The sequence below is a fragment of the Rhinatrema bivittatum genome, chromosome 1 (genome assembly GCF_901001135.1).
Source record: "Rhinatrema bivittatum chromosome 1, aRhiBiv1.1, whole genome shotgun sequence".
Taxonomy (NCBI): domain Eukaryota; kingdom Metazoa; phylum Chordata; class Amphibia; order Gymnophiona; family Rhinatrematidae; genus Rhinatrema; species Rhinatrema bivittatum.
In genome coordinates, this window is record NC_042615.1 from 739996854 (window position 1) to 740016584 (window position 19731).

Genomic DNA, 19731 nt, shown 5'->3' on the forward strand with positions numbered 1-19731 from the left:
CAGCAATATGCGCTCAATACAAAAGGCGCTCAATAATATGCGGCAGCAATAGGCGCTTAATACAACAGGCGCTTAATAATATGCGGCAGCAATATGCGCTTAACACAACAGGCGCTCAATAATAATAATAATATGCGGCAGCTATATACGCGTAATAGAACAGGCGCTTAAGAAGAATATGCGGCAGCAATATAGAAAACAAGCGCTCAGCCATATGCGGCTAACAATATACGCTCAATGATATGCAATATGCTCTCAGCAATAGGCGGTCATGAATACACGCTCAATTGTATGCAATATGCTCTTAGCAATATGCGGTTAGCAATACACGCTCAGTGGTATTCAATATGCTCACAGCAATAAGCGGTTAGCAATACACGCTCAATGGTATTCAATATGCTCTCAGCAATAAGCGGTTAGCAATACACGCTGAATGGTATTCAATAGGCTCTCAGCAATAAGCGGTTAGCAATACACGCTCAATGGCATTCAATAGGCTCTCAGCAATAAGCGGTTAGCAATTCACGCTCAATGGCATTCAATAGGCTCTCAGCAATAAGCGGTTAGCAATACACGCTCAATGGTATGCAATATGCCCTCAGTAATAAGGCAATATACGCACAATGAGGAATATAATATGCGCTTAGTCATAGAGCTGCGCCTATTACGGGCGCTCAATACCTGAACAAGGCCCACAAAATGGCGCCCTCCACGGCGTGCCACGCTGCCGATCCTCTGTTCCTCGGAGACCAGAAATAAGAGATGTACGCCTTACCTGATCCACGGCGCTTCCCGGCTGGAACCCGGGTGGTCTCCGGCTGCGGGGGGAGAGGGCAAGTACCTTCACCGCCGCGTTTGAGGAAATGCACCCGCTGCCTCGTCCACGCCGGGACCCAGGCGCCTCGTATGCCTCACCCGAACCTCGCCCGGGGGCTATGTCCCTGCCGCGATTCGGCCACCGGACCGAGGACTTAAACCTGCAGGGGATCACAGAAATCACCCCGGGAAACTCTACTGGGGGAGGGACCTTAGGGTATCACCGCAGGAGTGCGGGGCTCGATGCTGTAGAAGTTTTAGTTGAAAGAAAGTAGAAAACAGAAAGTAGATTTGGAAAACACGCTCAGCGAGCGTGCAGGCTCTCCAAACTGCTTTGGAGACGGAAATTACTAAGTTGCTACACTTCCTGTGGGGGTATATATACACCCGTGCTGACGTCAGATCCGTCTCCAACTGCTAGCACACGGATACTATACCCATTTGTTCTGAGTCCATCTGGCTACACACCAGGAAATGGCCCATTTTGACAGAAGACTTTATTTAAAGAGTTCCCTGTTTTTACTATTAAGAGAAATAGATCTTTTAGAGATCGCTTGGTTTTCTCTAGTAATTCTAGGGTTCAAGAGGATGATGGGGCTCCAATAGGTCAGTACCTATGCGGAGCATGTTCAGTATGTACCCATGTATTAAGAATTTCCGAATTCAGACATCTAAATTTGATATGCGAGTATAAATTAAGAGGACATTTCACATGCAAGTCATGCCAGTATATGCTGTGGTGTGCCCCTGCAATCTTATATATAAAGTCAAATGAAACATATGGTAGGGGTTCGATTTAGGGAACATCTCAGTTGTATACAAAAAAATACCCCATAAGTTGCGCATGATTTTTGAATGGCACACTCTCAGTCCTAAAGGGCTTAATAGGGAGATTGATTGGCCACATTATTATAGTATATAATTTAGTTTTTTGATTAGTCCGTTCGAATCACACACACAAGATATCACACTAAGTAATCACTGAATTTTTGATTGGCTCATTTGAATTATATAGAGGGCATCGCAATGCACAATTGTGGTGTTATTTGAAACAGTTGATATGCAGAGTCTAAAAGCCTGTGGGTAAGTAGTCATTTTGCAAACTCGCTGACTTATGGGTTTTATTATTGTTGTAATGGGTAAATTTATTGTTAGGTTTTTTTTTTTGTAGATGATTCGTTTAGACTGTTTTGAGATAGTATGGACAATTTAGTGATACTAACATTTTCGGTCGCAAGATGGTATGGAAGATTTAGGGACTCTACAGCCTTTAAATACAAAAAAGTGTGGTGCTGTTATGGTACATAAATATTACTTTTTTAAAATATATTTTACTTATTAATATCACTTAAAGACACATGATTATACAAAGTGTTTTGAACATGTCATTTAAAGGTATTTGAGAAATTGATCAGTCTGTAAATCTGGGTATTAAGACCCTGTGACGGAACCCTCGGGGAGCAGGGCACAATAGGGGTTGGAGAGGCAGGAGGGAATGGATGCAAATACTGCAGGTAGGTAGGAAAGGGTTAAGGGCAAAGGAGAGGGTGGGATGAGGAGCGGGGGATTGGGAAAAAGGGGGGAGATGGGAAGGTTCAGGATTGGTGGAGGTGGGAGTTCACATGAATAGCCAGCAGGCTAGAGCTCCCCTTTTCTCCTCGGCACAGCATGTCTTTCTAAGAAAATCAAGAAGAAAATTTGGAGGTGGGAATTTTTAGATATATTATCCCTCCTGTTTAGAGACCAAGACAGTGGTGAGGGTGAAGCAAAGGATAAGGAGGCTGGAGGTGAGGTAAAAGAAAAGAGACCAAAAATCTAAAAGAATATCCGTAATTGGATGGCAGCATTTCATATTTTCGTGAGTGTGATAGTGGAGCGCAAACCAGAGCAGGCGCCTTATTTAATATGTTATTTAGACATCATTATGAAAGTGCACAAGTTGGGGGGGGGGGGGGGAGGATTTTGGGCTTGGCTGAATTATAAGTTTTGGAGGAGCATGGTGGAGTTCAGCGCTATCTCTTGGAGACATCTGGTGTTGGACCTTTGGCTTAACGAGATGACTATGCATAGGTCATCGGTATCTGACAAACCAGGGTTCAGTGCAGGTGGTTCCTGGGATAGATTGCTACTGCCCAATGGAGGGAGGCAAGAGACATGTAGGGAATTCAATGCCAGATAATGCATGTGGGCCCACTTTAAATTCAAGCACGTGTGCTCCTCTTGTGGAAATGCACACCTGGCGACCCAATGCTGGCTCACAAGAGATTGTAGACAGCAGCCCCTACCCTCGCACGTAGCACTGAGGGTTTTAGAACCCACACCAGTCAACAGTGTAGTCATGAGGCCATGGTTATCGCGCTACGCAATGCAAAATCCTTATCTACCCATGAAGTCAAGGCAGAATGGAAGATCTCATCGGAAATCACCCTAGGTAGGGTTCTGGGCCCTTTTCCAGTTTCTCCCTAACAATTTGTCCTATCCGCCAGGAAATGCTGCAAATGATCTGATTGACCCACAGTTGTGCACAGTCTCTTATGCTTCCTTTGATTTGGCCAAGGCTATTATCAGAGAGGCGGGGGATTGTGTCGAGTTGGCGAAGGCTGACAGAATCTGCATTTCTTCTGCTGCTGGTCCACCCTGGTTCCTTTCACCTCTTAGGTTTTCAATTCCGAGGTCAGTTTTACTTTGACAGGTGCATCCCGATGGGCTGCTTAATCTCATGCGCATACTTTGAGCTGTTCAGCTCCTTTCTGCATTGCGTGGTTGAGCAGCGGTTGAGATCCAATGTGTTGTACACTAAAAGGTACATTGATGAGACCTTCAGGCACATAGTAGCCAAGTCCCAAATACAGTCTGGCAGCCCCACTGCCGCCTTGGATTACAAATGTCTCCCGGTTAGAATGCATCACCCTAGTGTAGCAGGAAGTAATCCTGTAGTAAGGTCCTGCGCTCCACCTGATGCAGTGTCCTCTTGCACTGAGGACAAGTCTCCCAGAGCTACTGCCCAGGAGGGAAGGGTTAGATCAGCCATCATAGTTGGTGATTTATTATAAATTTAGATAGCTGGGCGGCTGGTGGGCGAGGACCGCCTGCTAACTTGCCTGGCTGATGCAAAGGTGGCGGACCTCATGCGTCACCTAGATAGGATTATAGAAAGTGCTAGGGAGGAGTTGGCTGGCAAGGTACATGTGGGCACAAATGACATAGGAAAATGTGGGAGGTTCTGGAAGCCAAATTTAGGATTTTATGTAGAAAGCAGAAATCCAGAATCTCCAGGGTGGCATTCTCTCAACTGCTCCCTGTTCCACGTGCAGGTCCCCAGAGGCAGGTAGAGCTCTGAAGTCTCAATGCATGGATGAGACGATGGTGCAGGGAAGAGGGATTCAGTTCTGTAAGGAACTGGACAACCTTTTGGGAAAGGGGAAGACTTTTCTGAAAGGATGGGCTCCACCTTAACCAGAGTGGATCCAGGCTGCTGGTACTAACTTTTAAAAAGGAGATTGAGAAGCTTTTAAACTAGAACAAGGGGGAAAGCAGACACTCAGCAGTGTATGGTTTGAAGGAATGTCTCTTTGAAGGATTCTAATGAAACAAGAGAGTTAGGGGATCCCAACAGAGAGGTACCAATACAAGCAAATGTATTCCGTGTGCCTCTAAGTATAGAATCACCTGACCTAAAGAATTCCAAATTATCCTTATCAAATGAAAAGCAGGTTGTTAATACAAACAAAAAATGCACATTGAAATGTCTGTATGCCAATGCCAGAAATCTAAGAAGATGGGAGAGAGAGTGTAAAGCAGTGAAAGATGAGACATAATTGACATCTCAGAGACCTGATGGAAGGAGGGTAACCAATGGGACAATGCTATATCAGGGTACACATTATATTGCAATGATAGGGAGGATCAACTTGGTGGGGGTGTGTCCAGGATAAAGATCATACAAGAGACTAAATGCTCAGTAGAATCTATATGGGTAGAAATCCCATGTGTGTTGGGTAAGAGTATAGTGACAGAAGTATTCTACTATCCCCCTGGTCAAAATGATCAGACAGATGATGAAATGTTAAGAGAAATCGGGGAAGCTAACCAATTTGACAGTGCAGTAATAATGAGAGAATGCCAGTGCCTCCGACTTGTTCCAGTTAATACGCATGCCGGAGAGCGCTGAGTATTGACTATATACTGCCAGGAGAGCTTGCAACATTTACAGGCCCGTTGGCCCTGGGTTATGTGCTCATGGCCGGGGGTGCTAAGGTGCCCCAGGTCATTGCACGTCCCCCGCTGGTATTGCCTCTGCGGAGGACATGGACGCATCTCACCCGGCTTTTGGGGATACCCAAGCAATGTACTTGTCTAACCCCCTTGCGAGGTAACCCAGATTTTTCACCGGGATCTACCACCACTTATTTTGCAACTTGGCAAACCAAGGGTGTAACCTCCCTGGGTCATGTGTTGGATGCAGAAGGGAGGTTTATGTCTTTTGCCAGCTTGCAGGAACTCTATGGGATACCTGGGACCCACAGCTTTGGTTACATGCAATTAGGCCACTATATTAGATCTCTTAAGAGGCCGGAGTCACGGCTGGCGACTTTTAAAAAGCTAGATGGGTTCCTTCATTTTGATGCGGCCAACGAACCTTCATTATCTAGGTATTACAAGTAGTTAACTCATGCCTCTCCACAGGATTCTTATGAACTTTCGGTGGAACAGAGATGGGAGCTTTCAGTTGACCACCCAAATTTTCTCCCAGAGTGTTCGGGGGGGGGTTCTACCTATTACTAGCAATATGTATTTTCGGGAGATGCATTTAAAATTTTTGTGTAGAGCTTTTGTCTCCCCTCAATTGCATTTAAAGCGAGCCTAACTGATACGGACCTGTGTATACGCTGTGGGAAGGAGAAGGGGACTCTAGCACATGTTTTCTGAACTTGTCCCACTGTGCACAGGTATTGGCGACAGATTCAAGCCTATTTAGAAGCTTTAATTGATGTGACTATACCTTATTCCCCATATCTGTGGCTCTTTCATTGTGTGACGCATTACCTGATACCGGGGGAAGGACCTCGAACTCTGTTAAAAAAAAAGCAGGGCTGGTGGGGAAAAAGGTTATTTTGCTACATTGGCGTGAACAGAAAGGACCGTTCTTTTGGACATGGAGAATTCACTTTCATCGTCTTATGCAATTTGAAAATTTGGCATCTCAAACTTCAATAAGATGTCGAAGCATCTTTCTAAGAATCTGGGACCCTTACCTGCAAAAGTTACTGCACAGAGCTTGGAGTCTGGTGCTAAATGGGTGACTTGGGGAGTTGGTGGACTTTACCCAGGCAAATTTTGATTATAGCAATGGATCTCGGGGGTGGGTCGAGGGTAGGGGGGAGGAATGAAAGGGGACAGGGGGGAAGGCTTATGTACGATAAAAATCAGAGTGCCTGTTAATTTTAACTGGTGTGAAATTTGGATTGTTTGCCTACTTTTACTGTTCTGTCTGTTGTGACCATGTCACATGACTGATATGTAATGTTAGGGTTTGCTTCACTCAATAAATATATTGAACATAAAAAAAAAAAATAATAATAATAATGAGAGATTTCAGTTACCTCAATATTGACTGGGTAAATGTAACATCAGAACAGGCTAGAGACACAAAGTTCCTGGATGGAATAAATGACTTCTTCATGGAGCAATTGGTTCAGGAACCAACAAGAGAGGTAGCTATTTTAGATTTGTTAGTGGAACGCAGGATTTGGTGAGAGAGGTAACGGTAGTAGGGCCACTTGACATTAGTGATCATAACATGGTCAAATTTGAACTGACTGGAAAGTGGACAAAATGTAAATCTATAGCTCTAACACTAAATTTTAAAAAGGGAAACTTTGATAAAATGAGGAAACAAGTTAGAAAAAAACTGAAAGGCGCAGCTGCAAAAGTTAAAAGTGTACAACAGGCATGGACATTGCTTAAAAATACAATCTTAGAAGCGCAGTCCAGATGTATTTCATGCATTAAGAAGGGTAGAAAGAAGGCAAATGATTACCAGCATGGGTAAAAGGTGAGGTGAAAGAGGCTATTTTAGTAAAAAAAAAATCCTTCAAAAATTTGAAGGATCCATCTGAAGAAACTAGGCAAAAGCATAAGCATTGTCAAGTTAAGTGGAAAACATTGATAAATCAGGCTAAGAGAGAATTTAAAATGAAGTTGGTCAGAGGCAAAAACTCAAAAATTTTAAAAAATATAACCGAAGCAAGAAACCAGTGAGGGAGTTGGTTGGATTGTTAGACGACCGAGGGGTTAAAGGAGCTCTTAGGGAAGATAAGGACATTGCAGAAAGACTAAATGAATTCTATGATTGACAAACAAAAGAATAGCAAATCACCTGGACCAGATGGTATGCACCTCAGGGTTCTGAAGGAACTAAAAAATGAAATTTCAGATCTATTAGTTAAAATGTGTAACCTAATTATTAAAACCATCCATTGTACCTGAAGAATGAAGGGTGGCCAATGTAACCTCAATATTTAAAAAGAGCTCCATGGGCACTCCAGGAAACTATAGACCAGTGAGTCTGACTTCAGTGCTGGGAAAAATAGTGGAAACTATTCTAAAGATCAAAATCACAGAGCATATAGGAGGACATAGTTTAATGGAACACAGACAGCAAGGGAATTCTTGCCTCACAAATCTGCTTCATGTATTTGTAATGTATTTGGATTTTCGGAAGGTGTTTGACAAAGTCGCTCATGAGAGGCTTCTAAGAAAACTAAAAAGTCATGGGATAGGAGGCAATGTTCTTTTGTAGATTTCAAACTGGTTAAAAGACAGGAAACAGAGAGTAGGATTAAAAGGTCAATTTTCTCAGTGGAAAAGGGAAACCGTGGAGTGCCTCAGGGATCTGTACTTAGACTGGTGCTTTTCAATATATTTATAAAAGAAGGGAAGGAATATGACAACAAATGAGGTAATCAAATTTGCAGATGGTACAAAATTATTCAGAGTAGTTAAAGCACAAGCAAATTTTGATAAATTGCAGGAGGACCTTGCGAGACTGGAAGATTGGACATACAAATGGCAAATGAAATTTATTGTGGACAAGTCCAAGGTGATGCATATACAAAAACGTTAAATAAATAAATAGAGAAAAATAACCCATGCTCTATTTATACGCTGTTAGGTTCTATATAGCAAATGTTGCTTACCTGTAACAGGTGTTCTCACAGGACAGCAGGATGTTAGTCCTCACATATGGGTGACATCACAGGATGGAGCCCAATCACGGAACACTTTTGTCAAAGTTTCCAGAACTTTGACTGGCCCCTACTGGGCATGCCCAGCATGGCACTAACCCTGCAGCCAGCAGGGGTCCCCCTTCATTCTTGTTTAAAAGCTACAGGCAGTGCCGAAAAATAAAATAAGAAAACGTTACGAACCCAACACTGCGGGGCGGCGGGCGGGTTTCATGAGGACTAGCATCCTGCTGTCCTGTGAGAACACCTGTTACAGGTAAGCAACATTTGCTTTCTCACAGGACAAGCAGGATGGTAGTCCTCACATATGGGTGAGTACAGAGCTGAGGATGTCCGAGAAATCCACCAAATGTACCCAGGTGTGCAAAGCACTAAGACTGGGATAAAATTTGGTTGAGGGCATCCTGAACCCCACTGGGCAGGCGGAAGGGTGTTGGTACGTCACGTTGTAAACAGGTTACGAAGGACAGACTGGCCGAAGATAGAATCTTGTCTTCCGGCTTTGTCCAAGCAATAGTGGGCTGCAAAGGTGTGGAGAGAACTCCAAATGGCAGCTCTACAAATGTCAGGAAGCGGCACCGATCGTAGGTGAGCTACTGAAGTCGCCATGGCCCTCAGAGTGTGCTTTAACATGGTCTTAAAATAGAATGCCTGCTTGCTGATAGCAAAAGGATATGCAGTCTGCCAACCAGGAGGAGAGATTCTGCTTACCCACAGGCTTCCCTAAATTGTTAGGATGGAAAGAGACAAACAATTAAGTGCTTTCCCTGTGGGCAGCTGTACAGTCTAGGTAGAACGCTAAAGCCCATTTACAGTCAAGGGTATGCAGAGCCTGTTCTCCTGGATTGGAATGGGGCCTGGGAAAAAAAGGTAGGTAGTATGATGGATTGATTTAGATGAAAATCCGAAACTACCTTGGGTAAGAATTTAGGGTGAGTGCAGAGTACTGCCCGGTCCTGCAGAAGATTAGTGTAAGGCGGATAGGTAACTAGGGCCTGTAATTCACTAACTCTGCGAGCTGAAGTGATTGCCAGAAGGAAAATCACTTTCCATGTGAGATATCGAAGGTTACAGGAGTGAAGAGGCTCGAATGGTGGTTTCATGAGCCGACCCAAAACCAGGTTAAGGTCCCAAGAAGGGGCCGGAGGACGCAGTGAAGGCTTGAGGTGAAGCAAGCCTTTCAGAAAACGTGTTACAAGGGGGGTTGTACTGATATAGGAACATCCCCGACACCTTTATGGAAGGCGGCTACTGCACTGACATGCATTCTGAAGGAAGAAGTTTTTAGACCTGACTCTGACAAGTGCCAGAGATAGTCCAAAAAGTTCGTGACTGGACAGGTAAAGGGGTCAAGGGACTGAAGAGCACCATGACGTAAACCTGTTCCATTTGTAAGAGTAAGATTTTCTCGTGGAAGGCTTCCGTGAAGCAATCAAGACACGGGAAACTGGTTCAGAAAGGTTAAGTGGCTGAAGGATTAACCTTTCAACATCCATGCCTTCAGGGACAAGGCTTGAAGATTGGTGTGGCGGAGGCACCCGTCGTTTTGAGTGATCAGAAGCGGGTCTTTTCCCAAAGGAATGTGCTGCAAATGGAGAGATCCTGAAGTATTGGAAACCACACTTGGCGTGGCCAGTGAGGTGCTATCAGGATCATGGCTCCCTTGTCCTTATGTAACTTCACGAGAGTCTTCGAGAGAAGAGGAAGTGGAGGGAATGCATAAAGTAGACCGGTTGCCCACGAGAGGGAGAATGCATCTCTGGGTTGAGAGTGTTTGCTGCGAATGAGAGAGCAGAAGTTCTCTACTTTGTGGTTTTGAGGAGACGCAAAGAGGTCTATTTGAGGATAACCCCACTGTCGGAAGATGGAGTTCGCTACTGAGGGGTTGAGAGACCACTCTTGCAGTTGAAAGATGTGACTCAGCTTGTCTGCCAACACATTGTCCACTCCCGGTAACCAGGTGGCCGTGAGGTACATCGAATTGGAGAGAGCTTCTGCCCATATCTGTGCAGTTTCCTGACACAGAAGGAAGGAGCCCGTGCCTCTCTGTTTGTTGATGTACCACATGGCCACCTAGTTGTCCGTCTGGATCAGGATAACTTGATTTGAGAGGCGATCCTGAAATGCCCTGAGAGCATATCTGATTGCTTGAAGCTTCAGGAAATTTATTTGGTGTTTGGCTTCCTCTGCAGATTGGCCACATGAGCTCCCCATCCGAGGTTGGAAGCATTGGTGGTGAGAGTTAATTGAAGGGCTTGAGCCTGAAAGGGCAAGCCTTGGAAGAGATTGTTCTGATTTCTCCACCAGGCAAGAGATTGACGGAGTGAGTCGGTTACGTGGACAATGGTCGTCAGGGGCTGAATGCTTTGAGTCCATTGTGATAGCAGTGTCCACTGCATGACTCTCATGGCCAAACGGGCCATTGGTGTGACTTGCTCTGAGGACGCCATGTGTCCCAGGAGGATGAGAAAGTGGCGTGCAGTCGCGGAGTGCTGAGACTGTAGCTGGTGCGCAAGAGACACGAGAGTGAATGCTCGCTGTTGAGGTAGAAAAGCATTTGCCTGCAAGGTGTCCAAGTCTGCCCCAATGAACGACAAGGTTTGAGATGGGACTAAATAGGATTTTTCGTAATTGACGAGAAATCCTAATGAAATTAGAGTGTGTAAGGTTAGATTGAGGGACGACAGAGCAGCTTGCTGAGTGGGAGACCAAATTAACCAATCGTCTAAATAGGGGTAGACGTGAACACCCTTAGGAAGGCTGCAACCACTATGAGGCATTTCGTGAAGACTCGTGGCGCAAACGCTAGGCCGAATGGAAGCACTAGAAATCTCAGGTATTTGCGATGAGAAGGAGTTATCGCAATATGAGTGTATGCGTCCTGGAGGTCGAGAGAGCAGAGCCAGTCTCCTCTTTGTAGAAGAGGAAGAAGCGAGCCTAAGGTTACCATCTTGAAGTTCTCTAGCTGGAGGTACTTGTTGAGGGCCCGTAGGTCCAGAATAGGACGAACGCCTCCCGATTTTTTGGGGATTAGAAAGTACCGGGAATAGAATCCTAGGCCGTGCTGAGAGTAGGTACGGGTTCTGTTGCCTTGGACTGGAGAAGGAGGGGGACCTCCTGATCCAGAAGGATGGAGTGATCGGATGTTCTCCACGTCGGTAGAGGTGGGGAGTCCAGTGGCACGGAGAGAAAGTTCAGATGGTAACTTTGAGCAATTATCGCCAGAACCCATTGGTCTGAGGTGATTGAGTGCCATATGTTGTTGAAGTGGCACAATCGACTTCCCACTGGTATGTGAGGCAATGGAAGCTGGCTGTTGCTCTCTAGGTAGAAGTCAAAAACCTGAAGCAGGACCTGGTTGAGGAGCTGCTTGCGATTTTTGTTTCCGTGACTGACGAGACTGGGCTTTCTGAAAAGGTCTTGTGGAACGGGATCTGGCTGGTGGCAGGTAGGACTTCTTCAGGCGGAAGAATGACTTTTCAGAATCCTTTCGGAAGGGCTGTTTTGAAGAGTAGTCAGAAGGTATCAGAGAGAGCTGTCTGAGAGTCTCATGATGGTCCTTAAGTTCCGCCACCGTCCGTTGAATCTGTTCTCCAAACAGATTATCTCCTACACAGGGTAGGTCAGATAACCTGTCTTATACCTCAGGGCGAAGGTCGGAAGACTTGAGCCAGGCCCATCTCCTTGCCGAAATAGCTGCTGCAGGTACTCTATTAGCAGTATCAAAGATATCATAGGATGATCTGATCTCATGCTTGCCTGTCTCAAACCCTTTGTTTACTAGGGTTTGGAGTTGCTCTTGAAATTGCTGAGGCAGGGAGTCTGTTAAATCTTGTATCTGCTTAAAAATGACCCTATTATATTGGGTCATATAGAGCTGATAAGCGGCAATTTGGGAGATGAGCATTGATCCTTGGAAGACACGGCGAAGAATGGCATCTAGAAACTTCTGTTCCTTGCCAGGAGGAAAAGAAGTGTGAGGTTTTGATCTTTTTGCTCTTTTCTGTGCGGATTCTACCACTACAGATTGGTGATCCAATTGATGTTTTTGAAAACCTGGAGTTGACTGCACCAAATAGGTAGTGTCAGCTTTTCTGTGGACTGGAGCAATGGAGCCAGGATGTTCCCAGTTCTTCTTGAGGAGATCCAGAAGAACCTGGTGGATAGGGATGGAGGTTATTTCCTTGGGAGCATCCAGGAATTGAAGCAACTCCATCAACTGATGTCTATCATCCTGTTCAGTCTGTAATTGGAAGGGAATCAATTCAGACATTTCCTTCACAAAATTTATAAAGGAAAGGTCCTCTGGAGGAGAACACTTTCTACTCTCAGTGGGTGAAGGTGGTGAAGGCAAATCATCGGTGTCTGGGGAGGAATCATCAGTCCAGGTATCACAGGGATCAGCACCTGTCCCTCTAGGAGCTAGAGGGGGACGGGATGGTGGGATACCTGAGGGTCCTGGTCTAGGCTCCGAAGGAATAAGTGGAGGCACAGATGAAGGCATCGGCGCAGGCATCGAGGACATCGATGGATGGCTTGGTGGCGCCGACGGGCGTATCGGCACCGATGGTTGGATCGGTGGCGAGGGAAGTATCGGCATCGATGGCTGAGGCAGAACTCCCGATGGAGGGATGTGGAACGGTGTTTCTTCTCCTGATGACAAAGTTAGCAGGGAGGGTACCGGAGCCATTGGTGACCCGGGGTCCATCGGGAGAAAAGCAGCAATGAGCACTTCCATCCTCGAGAGCAGCAGTGCCAATGCTGCTGGAATCAGGTCATGGTCGGTTCCACAATCGGTACCGGTGTCGGTGCCAGAGGAACCTGGAGTCGTTGCATCGCCTTGTCGATGGCCTCCTGAACCAGCCGGTCCAGTTCTTCTCGGAGACCTGGAGCAAGCAGCCCCGGCTCCGGAACAGAAGAAGGAGGCAGAGGCATAGCCAGAGGGACCACCGTTAAAGGTGGAGTCGCAGCTCCCGATACTCTGTCGGGTGAGGGTTGCCTCGGTGACCCGCTCGCCGAAAAGGTCGATGCCTTTTCTGGATGGGGTTTCTTCGACTGCGGCTCGGATGATGGCGAGGTCGATAATTTCGTTCCCTCGATGGTCCAAGACTTTCGATGGCGATGTTTATTTCTACGATCCCCTCAGTCCTGAGGGGGAGTAGAGGGTGTCGAAGGCCGAGGTGTCGTCGACGCCAGACGGTCATCAGGCGGTGGTCGATGCTGACGCGAAGTTGACGGAGCCAGTTCTGACGACGTCGATACAACAGACGGAGTCAGGGTTTGAGCACGGAAAAGAAGTTCCATCTTCTCCATTCTGGCCTTGCGACCTTTTGGTGTCATTAGGGCATATTTGGTGCAGGTCAAGACATCGTGCTCTCGTCCAAGACACATTACATAGACTTTATGGGGGTCTGTGATGGACATGGTGCAATTATAGTCCGGGCACCGACGGAACCCCGACGGCCAGTAGGCCACGAGGGCCAAACTTGTCGGTAATCGATGAAAAATGGGTAAAAACTTACCAGAGTACCACGGCTTGAAAAAGTTAAAGAAGGGACCCATGTGGGGCAAATTAACTTTTAGTAATTCCGTGAGGAAAATTCCTGTCAGGAATCTCTGCAGAGATCCTTAACCGCGAGGCTACTGTTGGGCGGAAAAAAGAAGACTGAAGGGGGACCCCTGCTGGCTGCAGGGTTAGTGCCATGCTGGGTATGCCCAGTAGGGGCCAGTCAAAGTTCTGGAAACTTTGACAAAAGTGTTCCGTGATTGGGCTCCATCCTGTGATGTCACCCATATGTGAGGACTACTATCCTGCTTATCCTGTGAGAATAGAAGCTACCACCCAGGAAAAGGATCTGGGTATCATAGTGGATAATACATTGAAATCATTGGCTCAGTGAGCTGCGGCAGTCAAAAAATCAAACAATGTTAGGAATTATTAAGAAGAGAATGGTGAATAAAATGGAAAACGTCATAATGCCTCTGTATCACTCCATGGTGAGACTGCATCTTGAGTACTGTGTACAATTTTGGTCACCACATCTCAAAAAGATATAGTTTCACTGGAGAAGGTACAGAGAAGGACAAGCAAAATGATAAAGATAACGGAAGAGCTCAGCTATGAGGAAAGGCTAAAGAGGTTAGGGCTGTTCAGCTTGGAGAAGAGACGGCTGAGAGGGGATATGTTAGAGGTCTTTAAAATTATGAGAGGTCTAGAACAGGTAAATGAATCAGTTATTTCATTTTTTGGATAATTCAAGGATTAGGGACACTCCATGAAGTTAGCAAGTAACACATTTAAAACAAATTGGAGAAAATTCTTTTTCACTCAGGGGCGGATTTTAAGAGCCCTGCTCGCGTAAATCCGCCCGGATTTACGCGAGCAGGGCCCTGCGCGCCGGTAAGCCTATTTTACATAGGCCTACCGGCGCGCGCAGACCCCGGGACTCGCGTACGTCCCGGGGTTTTCGGAGGGGGGCGTGTCGGGGGGCGTGTCGGGGGGGGGCGGGCCCGGTCGTCGCGGCATTTCGGGGGCGTGTCGGGAGCGTTTTGGGGGCGGGTACGGGGGCGTGGCTACGGCCCGGGGCGGTCCGGGGGCGTGGCCGCGCCCTCCGTACCCGCCCCCAGGTCGCGGCCCGGCGCGCAGGAGGCCCGCTGGCGCGCGGGGAGTTACGTCTCCCTCCGGGAGGCGTAAATCCCCCGACAAAGGTAAGGGGGGGGTTTAGACAGGGCCGGGCGGGTGGGTTAGGTAGGGGAAGGGAGGGGAAGGTGAGGGGAGGGAACGGGTTAGGCAGCGCGGCTCGGCGCGCGCCGGCTATACAAAATCAATAGCCTTGCGCGCGCCGATCCAGGGATTTTAGTGGATACGCGCGGCTCCGCGCGTATCTACTAAAATCCAGCGTACTTTTGCTTGAGTCTGATGCGCAAGCAAAAGTAGGCTGATCGCGCTTCTTTTAAAATCTACCCCTCAACGTACAATTAAGCTCTGGAATTTGTTGCCAGAGATGTGGTTAGTGCAGTTAATGTAGCTGGGTTTAAGAAAGGTTTGGATAAGTTCTTGGAGGTGAAGTCCATTAAATGCTATTAATCAAGTTGACTTAGGGAATAGCCACTGCCATTACTGGCATCAGTAGCTTGGGATCTACTTTGTGTTTGGGTACTTGCCAGGAATTTGTAGCCTGGATTGGCCACTGTTGGAAACAGGATGCTGGGCTTAATGGACCCTTGGTCTGACCCAGTATGGCAATTTCTTTTGTTCTTACCTGGGTGATCTTTTCGTGTATAAGCATGCCTCGCATTGTTTCCCATTGGCAAAAGAAAAAACTGAAGGGCCATCTAAGTCAATAACTTTCCTAGTTATAGAGCTGGATGTGACGGAACAGATCTCTAGGCTACTAAGGGACAAGGTCAAAAACTTAGCAAAGCTATTCAAGACAAGTACAATGCTAGGAAGGCAACTTTGCGACAGTTTCAGTCCTTCATTTGGCTATTTAGTTTTGCCTTCCAGGTAATCCCGATGGGGAGGGCTTTTGTGCACAGGTTAGCGTTGGGCACAGCAGGAGTGGAAGGAAACCTCAATACATCAGTATTACATGTTCGGTTGGGCAGTACATGTGGATATGGGATCTTTTCCTCAGAGATTTCAATGGGGTGGTTTTTTGGCAGGAAATGCATAGGGGCAGCAATGAGTCAGAACTCTTCATCCGGGGACATGGGATTTGGCATATACTTCAGGGGAGCCTGGTGTGCCAAACTATAGCTAGCTGGGTGGCATCAGTGCTGAGCTCTTTCCTATTGTGATCACTCTGAAGCTGTGGGGGAGATTGTTATCTAGGGCCAGCATCATTTTTAGATCAGAAATGCATCTGTAGTACAAGTAGTTAATGGTTTATCTGCAATAACTATAGGAGCAAATGCACTCAGGGCCGGATTTTAAATGCCCTGCGCGCATAAATCCGGACGGATTTACGCACGCCTATTTTGCATAGACCGCCGGCGCGCGTAAGTCCCGGGGCTTCGTAAAAGGGGCAGGGAGGGGCGTGTCCGGGGTCAGGGGGCAGTTCGGGGCAGGACCGGGGGCGTGGTGCCGGCCCGGGGGCATGGTCGAGGCCTCCGGACCAGCCCCTGGGTCGGGTGATGGCGTGCCAGCAGCCTGCTGGCGCGCGCAGATTTACGTCTGCTTTCAGCAGGCGTAAATCTGCCAACAAAAGGTAGGGGAGGTTAGATAGGGGAAGGGAGGGGAAGGTGCAGGGGGGTGGGCGGAAGAAAGTTCCCTCCGAGGCCGGTTCGATTTCGGAGCGGCCTCGGAGGGAACAGGCAGCGCGCGCCGGGCTCGGCGCGCGCAGGTTGCACAAATGTGCACCCCCTTGCGTGCGCCGACCCCGGATTTTATAGGCTACGCGCGTATCTTATAAAATCCAGCGTACTTTTGTTCGCACGTGGTGCGCGAACAAAAGTACGCGTTCGCGCAAATTTATAAAATCTGCCTCTCAGACATTTAGTGCTCACCTGGCTGCATTTTAATATCACATGCCACGCAGTGCATATCCCAGGTTCTCAGAATAATATCACTGATTCTCTTTTCCACTTTTAGTGGGCATCTTTCAGGTACTTTACTCTGGAGGCAGATTGTTTCCCCACCCTCCCACCCCCCTGTACCCGAGGAGATATGGCAGTTTGGCCCTCCAAAGTTTGGGAGCTGATTCTGGACTCCTTGGTGGAGAACACAAGGAAGAGCTGTTGGCTAGTGTTGTCAGATGTTGTGGTAGTATACCCCAAGAAGGGTAGGTTCTCTCTCTCAAAGGAACATTTTTCGAGCTTGTCCTACAGCTTGTGAACCCAAAGTCGCTGATGAACCTGGTGAACACCCCGATGATGGGATTCGAGGTCCTTTGAAAAGATGAGAATGTCGTTGAGATATACTACTACTACTACTACTACTACTACTACTACTACTACTGAGATATATAGGAGACCTTAATGATCTCATTCATCATGTTTTGAAACACTGCAGGGGCAATGCACAGCCTAAATGGCATTACCAGATATTCATAATGACTGTCCCGTGTGTTGAAGGTGCCTCGCTTGATGCGAACTAGGTTATATGCTCCAAATAAGTCCAACTTGGTAAATATTCTGGTGCCCTGAAGCCGGTCAAAAAGTTCTGGGATGAAAGGCAAGGGGTACCGATCCTTATTTGTTATAGCGTTGAGCCCTTGATAATCAATGCAAGGGTTAGTGTTCCGTCCTTCTTGGACACAAAAAAGAACCCCACCCCTGCTAGCGAGGTGGAGGGTCTGATGAATCCTCTCTCAAGGTTCTCTCGAATGTACTGAGTCATGGCCTTAGTCTGCGGAAGGGACAAGGAGTACACCCTATCCCGTGGCAGGATAGTCCCCAGCAGGAGATTAATGGCACAGTCAAAAGGCCAGTGTTCTGGTAACACCTCTGCCTTACTCTTGGGGAACACATCTGCAAAGTCTGCATACTTCAGAGGACAGCCCACTGAGGTCGTGGCTGCAGGAGAAGCTGTTTGGAATTTAACTTTAGGAAGACATGAGTCATGACAGCGGGGACCCCAATGGGTAAGTTGTAGTGTCTCCCAGTCAAATCGGGGTGAGTGATGCTGTAACGAAGTTAATCCCAAAACTGTGGAGTGCACTGCCTTGTTGATGATATAAAATGTTATCTGTTCCATGAGCAGAAGACCAGTACGGAGGCACAGTGAGATGGTCGTCATGGTGATCCAGCTGGGAAGTGGTTCTCCATAGATGGAGGAAATAAAAGGAGTCTTCCAAGGTACTGGCCATAGCTTCAGATGGTTGGCCAGAGCTTTCATGAGGAAACTTCCTCCCCTACCAGAATCCACCAGTGCCAAGGTGGCAAATTCATGATTCCCCATGGAGATCGCTATCAGAAGGATGAGCTGGGGAGTAAAATTAGTACAGTTTAGGATTGTCTCTCCACCAGCTCCTGGGCTTCTTTGTTTCCTGACTTCAAGGGACAACAGTCCAGAAGCTGCCCCTTCCTGGTACAGTAGAAACATAGGCCCTGCCTCCGGCGGCAGAGCCTCTCCTCCGCGGTGAGTTGAGTCTATCCCAACTGCATGGGTTAATGGAACTGGGCCACAGCTGAGGTGGCTGTAGCTGGTGGAACGAGGGGAAGGGAAAATGCCGGGGCCAACGCTACTTGGCTACGGGGATCCCATAGCTCCCGAACCTGCTGCTGGAGACGCCAGTCAATCCTTCTGGCCAAGTCAATGTGGGCATCAAGGGACTCAGGGAGTTCCCTTGCCGCAAGTTCATCCTTTATTCATGAGGATAGTCCTTCAAGAAAAATACTGCGCAGGCTGTCCTCCCACCAATTCAGTTCCATGGATGCATGGAATGCATATACAGCACTCTCTTTGCTTCAACGGTAGGGGGAAATGTGGAAAACGGGATTTACATTCAGACAACATCCAACAAGGCATTGATCTGTGCAGTCTGGGTAACCAAGCATCGGGGTAACTTGCTTGATGAGGCAGTTACTACCTTTAACCATTAAACCTTATGCTCACCTTTGATGCAACTCCAACATTACTCTCTGCATCAATGACAGGGGATGGCAGGAAATTTGAATCAAACAGTTACCAACAAGGGCCCTGAACTTGGTGGTTGATGAAACAGATAAATATGGGAAAATAATGAAACAGATAAAATAGAAACATAGAAATATAGAAATGACGGCAGAAGAAGACCAAACGGCCCATCCAGTCTGCCCAGCAAGCTTTCACACTTATTTTTCTCATACTTATCTGTTACTCTGACCACTGAGGTCAGGGCCCTTATTAGTAACTTTTTGGTTCTAATTTCCTTCCACCCCCGCCATTGATGTAGAGAGCGGTGTTGGAGCTGCATCAAATTGAAGAATCAAGCCTAATTGGTTAGGGGTAGTAACTGCCGCAATAAGCAAGCTACGCCCATGCTTATTTGTTTACTCAGCCTGTGCAATTTAGTCCTTGTTGGTTGTTGTCTGAATATAAATCCTCTTTTCTTCATTCTCCCCTGCCGTTGAAGCAGTGAGCTGCCTGTATATGTATTCAAAGTGAAGTATGAGGCTTAATTGGTTCGGGGTAGTAACCGCTGCAACAAGCAAGCTACTCCCACACTTATTTGTGAATGCAAATCCTTTTCCCCACATTTCCTCTTGCTGTTGAAGCATAGAGCAATGTTGGAGTCGATTTAACCATGTGTGTGTTTATTGAATAAGGGTATTAATCACCAGGTAGTAGCCGACATTCCCGCAAGCCACCCCCATGCCTCTTCTCTTCATTCACATCCTCAAGGCTTTATGGATCCATAGTGTTTATCCCACGCCCCTTTGAAATCCTTCACAGTTTTGGTCTTCACCACTTCCTCCGGAAGGGTGTTCCAAGCATCCACCACCCTCTCCGTGAAGAAAAACTTCCTGACATTGGTTCTGAGTCTTCCTCGCTGGAGTTTTAAATTGTGACCCCTAGTTCTGCTGCTTTTTTTTCCCAACGGAAAAGGTTTGTCGTTGACTTTGGATCATTAAAACCTTTCAAGTTATCTGAAAGTCTGTATCATATCATCTCTGCTTCTCCTCTCTTCCAGGGTATACATATTTAAGTTCTTCAATTTCTCCTCATGTCATTTGATGAAGACCA